General features: G+C 45.1%; 1 pseudogene; it reads right to left on the bottom strand.

Moving 5' to 3' along the window:
- Nucleotides 1-918: 918 nt before the first annotated feature.
- On the bottom strand, nt 919-1554 carry LOC127218103 (protein phosphatase inhibitor 2-like; annotated as a pseudogene).
- Between the last annotated feature and the right edge of the window lie 3651 nt (nt 1555-5205).

Genomic DNA, 5205 nt, shown 5'->3' with positions numbered 1-5205 from the left:
GTACCTGAGCCACCTGATTTATTCAGTGTTGTGATCAAACAGGGCTTCAAGCATGCTAGACAATCCACCAACTGAGCTTCATCACCAAGCCGATACTTTAGTTTTTACCATTTATCTGCCCAGTGCACCAAAACAAGCACAGAAACGGTCGGTGCCACTTTGACATGGTAATTTATTTGGGCAGGAGGGGGGAAACTAGTCTGAAAGAGAAAACTTTCAGTTCTTCCCTTACAAGCACAAAAAAATTCAACAGGAATTTTAGAGGCCATAGATAAAAAAGCTGCAGCGGTAACTCCTAATCTCCTCAATTAGCCAAACAAGTTCAAGAAAATAGGTAAAAAAAAAAAAAAATATCTTTCACCTTCTGGGCGGTGGTGGTGCACACCTTTAATGTCAGCACTGGGGAGGCAGAGGCAGGTAGATCTCTGTGAGTTTGAGGACAGCCTGGTCTATAGAGTGAGTTCCAGGACAGGCTCCAAAGGAATGCAGAGAAACCCTGTCTCAAAAAAAAAAAAAAAAAACTTTCACCCTAAATATATACCTATATATCCCACTGTATCAATACATTTTTTGATTAAAAGAAGAAAAATCAAACCCCCCTCACAAATTTTTTGTGAGAGGCGCCACCATCTAGAAGTGACAAAAACAAAGTAGTTTCCCCAATGACATTTCATCTCTAAAGCATAAAAAACCTTACACAAATTAGCCAGCGTTTTATAAAAACACAGCAGTTTTGGATTGGACTAATGATCTCATACTGTATTTGTGTGAAGTACAAGACACAAGAATACATTCAGTGAACAGGCATTTTCAGTCTAATCGCTCTCTGTGGTTATTACTTAATTTTTGGCATAGACAATAACTGGCCATGTATTTTGATACTTAGCTAGAAAATTGTAGCGAACAAGAAGTAGTGTATTATATACTCAATGTTTGTATTTGACAGACGACCACAATGCTGGAAATATTTCTTTTATGCTCTTTGTGATTTGTTTTGCTGTCATCACTTGTTGTAGGTCCTTGATTTGACTCTTCAATATTCATGCTGCCTCCATCTGCAGGCTCTGCCATTTCTTCATCTTCATCTTCATCTGCCATTTCTTCATCTTCATCTTCATCATACAGATCTATTGAACTATCCGGCTAATTTAATACTTAGTCCTTCGTTCGAGTGAGGCTTCCTTTTCATTCCAAACTCTTGCTTCTGTTTTGGCTCTTTCTCTCCACTGTGTTGTTATTCCAAAATCTGATACTTGGGCTCCTAGCCTTCAGCAGCAGCCTATTTCTTAGCTAAGGTATCTGGAGCCATGACATCATCGGCTTCTGAATAGCTATAGATATCTTCATCATCACCTACCATGTTGTGGTAAACAGTGTTTGGTTCATCTATCTGCATCAAACCATTGTCTTTGTCAGCTGGAGATACATTGCCAGGATATTCATTTCATCCCACTTCTGGAACTTTCTGTTCATCTCTTCCCCTGGCAACCACTGGAGAAGCTTGTTCTTCAGGATTCCCTTAATGGGTCTGTGGGAGGCCATCAAGGTTGACATTGCTGGTTGTTCCAGCTATCAGCTCAGGGTTCTTGCTGGCATGGGGCGAAGGGGTGGTTGCTGCAGAGACTCTCTAGTCCACTACATGTACACAAGGCTCAAGAAGCTCCATCTGTTGTCCTGGAAACCACTACCAGCATCACCTCATGACACAATGACCTTGACAAATGCCACAGCATACTGCACAGCTGGGTGCCCTTCACTGCCACCTGCACTGTATCCCATGGATGCACAGAGGAAGCCAATCTAGTGTCCCAGGGCAGGGGCGACATAGGCGCTGATGTCCCTTTATTTCTTTAGATGAAATTCTGGAGTCAGGTATGATGGCACCTTCCTGTAATCCTAGCAGTCTAGAGGAGGAGTCAGAAGGATACAGAATGTGAGGCCCTCCTCACTTTGTGACACCCTGTCTCACACAAAACAAAAAGTCTGTCACTAAAAAGTACATGAGTCTCAAGGAAATCAAAGTCTAGAAAAAACAAGCTAAAAACTCTCTCTTGTTGTGTAAAGAGACAGTCAGAGCCCATTTCCTGATCATGTCTCAGGAGACACCACTAGTAGGGGAGACACAATATCACTTCCAATGACATGACACACAAACACACCCAGATAAAGAATTTCCTAAATACACCAAGGTTTTTGGCTAACCTTTAGCTAGACACACAAACACCTTTCCTGAGACACTGCTCATGCCTCCACTGAATACTGAATAGACATGCTTCATTGAGACCAGTGTATGATCGCCTCCCCACTGAACACGGGACACTGACTGCAAGTGTGATCACATACCCATGTAAACTCAGTCTATAGGATGCAACTGCGCCAAGATTGAGGCATCCCCAACACGATTGTGGGGTACACACCAATCCTAGCTGAGAACCTCACAGAATGGTATAAGTACAGTCTTTATAAATATACCAAATCATATCCCCAAATTGAAGCTGAGACAAAACCTCTACCAGTGTTGGTCTTAGCAGATGAAGGCTTAAAACATGCCACCTCCAGGGCTGAACAGAATATGAATCAATGTCCCAAGGCCAACCCTAGTAACTCAGAGAACAGCCTCCTGAGCGCCCTCTGCTCTGACACCGTGAGGCTTTCCAATGTCACCTGGGAGGAACCAGATGTCCCTCTGTGCAGTCTATCCTGATTTGCTTTTGTTACCGGGGTTTTCTTTTTTTGAGACAGGGTCTCACTGTCACCCAGGCTGGCCTTAAACTCCTGAACCTCCATGCCTCAGCCTTCCCAGTGCTGGGATTACAGGCTTGTATCACCCATGCCTGGCTGATCCTGATGTTTCAGATGCAAAGCCTAGCTCTCATTTCTTACACAATTCTCCAGGCCCAGGAGACCTGGTAAGGCTGGCCCAGTGTCTCCCCTGTGATGGGCACCTCCCCCTGCAGCCCAGAAGGATGCTGGGCCCCTGCATGCAGAGAGACCTGGCTGTTGTGGGCATTCAGAAGCCATCACTTGACCTGGAATTGGAGGAGCATCACTACCATTTGAGCTGCAGCCCAGTGTGGCTCTCTATGCCTCCAGGACATCCTGGCTCTCTCAAGCCTGCCAAATTACCTTCACTAACAGCAGGCCTTCAAGGGCCCTCCAGGCCTCTCATGACAGCTAAGTCTGCACCAGCATCTAAGCCAATTCAGCTCCCTCTGGAGTTAGCAGAGCCATTTGCTGGGAGCAGTCCTCATTTCACAGCCCCTCTTGCCTCCTCCTTCGTCAGCCTTTGCCCAAGGGTGTGCTGGCCTGTGTGCCCTCTGCTGCCTGTCTGTGTGAGCTCCTGACTGCCTGTGCAGGGTCACAGCTACTCCCTCCCCTTGGACCCTCCTAACACACTGGCCTCTGGCTGGGGAGGAGCCCAGTTCTGTATGGCCCTGTCCTGGGAGACCTGGGGTGAGTGCAGTGACAGGGGCTTCCTATCATGAGGAGGTAAGGGAGTACCCAGGATCATCACCTTGACGCACTGAGACAGAGAGGAAACACCAGGTTGTTCTTGGGTGATGGGGACACGTGGGCAGACTAGGGCCACAGAAGTCGTGTGAACTGGGAAGCTTTGGAGAACAGAGTGGGGAGCCCAGAGGACAGCGTCCATGGAGGACTGGGGTTAGCTCGATGGTCTGATTAGCATACATCAAGCCCTGAGTGGGAAGCTGGCTCTTCATAGTGCCTGCACTGGGTCAGATGAGACCATGTCTTACTCCTGACTTCGGAGCCATAGGAAGATAGAGAGATCTAGCCTGGCATGTGAGTCTCCTTATATTCTGAGCTGTCCAGGGGCATGTGCCCAGCTTTGAACAATGTCTCCACCTCCACCCCCAATATTTCTCCCTATTAATCTGTTAGCCATCGGTAATAATGGATCTAAACCACTGGGCTATGTACCATGGCCACCAGGACAATGATTTCTTTGTTTGCCAGGTTTTGTTTTGTTTTTGTTGTTGTTGCTGTTTTTCTTTTGCAACAGGGTTTCTTTGTAGCTTTGGAGCCGGTCTTGGAACTCGATCTGGAGCTGGTCTTGGAACTCGATCTGTAGCCGAGGCTGGCCTCTAACTCACAAAGATCCACCTACCTCTGCCTACCAAGTACTGGGATTAAAGGTGTGAGCCACCACTGCCCAGTTCCATTCTTTTTTTTTTTAATCAGGTATTCTGGCTTTTCCTGCAGGCTTCTCCCTTACCACAATAAATAATACTTACTTTACAGATTTCTAGTTTTCAAAATTAGAAGTAAACGTCCAGATTTTACATATGTGGGCTCCAGGTATCTATCTATCTACATAGAGATATATTTTAACTTTACCAACTTTACCGTATGTTATTTTGTGTGTATGTGCAGGCATGTGTGACAATGCACACATGTGGAGGGCAAGAGTTGGTCTTCCCTTCCCACAAAATGGCTCATGGGGATTGAATTCAGGCAGTCAGGCATGGCAGCAAGTGATCTGACCCACTAAGATATCTTGTTTTTTTTTTTTATTAGTTTTTAAAGTTTTTCTTAACTGAGCCAATTTACCATTATATTTTTTCAACATTTGTATTAGCATATATTAATTATACCAAATAATGTGTTTCATTATGATGTTTTCACATGTTCAAATAATGTATTCATATTTACCCCCACATTCAATCTCTCCTTCCCTCCTCCAGCCCCTAGTACTTGGAAATGGACCTAGGGCCTTCTTTTTGTTAAGCAAGTCTTTCTAGTTATGAGCCGTAGTCCAGGACTTCTTTTTACTTTTTATTTTGAGACCAGCTCTCACTAAGTTGCCAAGTCTGACCTTGAACTTGCAATTTTGCTGCCTCTGCACCCTGAGTAGCTGGGCTTACAGGCCTGTATCTCCAAACCTAGCTTTCTTCTTTCTCACTTACAGTCATAGGCTAGCCCACAAAACCCTATACTCTGTTTTGCTTTACAACATCTCTCTCTCTCTCTCTCTCTCTCTCTCTCTCTCTCTCTCTCTCTCTCTCTCTCTCTCACACACACACACACACACACACACACACACACTATGTCCCCTTTTAAAAATATGTATTTTGTTTTATCTGAATGAGTGTTTTGCCTGAATGCATGTATGTGTACTGCATGCATGCTCATGGAGATCTGAAGAGGACATTGGGTCCCATGGACCCATGGAACTGAAGTTAC

This window comes from Phodopus roborovskii, unplaced genomic scaffold, assembly GCF_943737965.1.
Source record: "Phodopus roborovskii unplaced genomic scaffold, PHOROB, whole genome shotgun sequence".
Taxonomy (NCBI): domain Eukaryota; kingdom Metazoa; phylum Chordata; class Mammalia; order Rodentia; family Cricetidae; genus Phodopus; species Phodopus roborovskii.
Note: the sequence above shows the minus strand (reverse complement) of the source record. Positions and strands in the feature narration are given on the sequence as shown.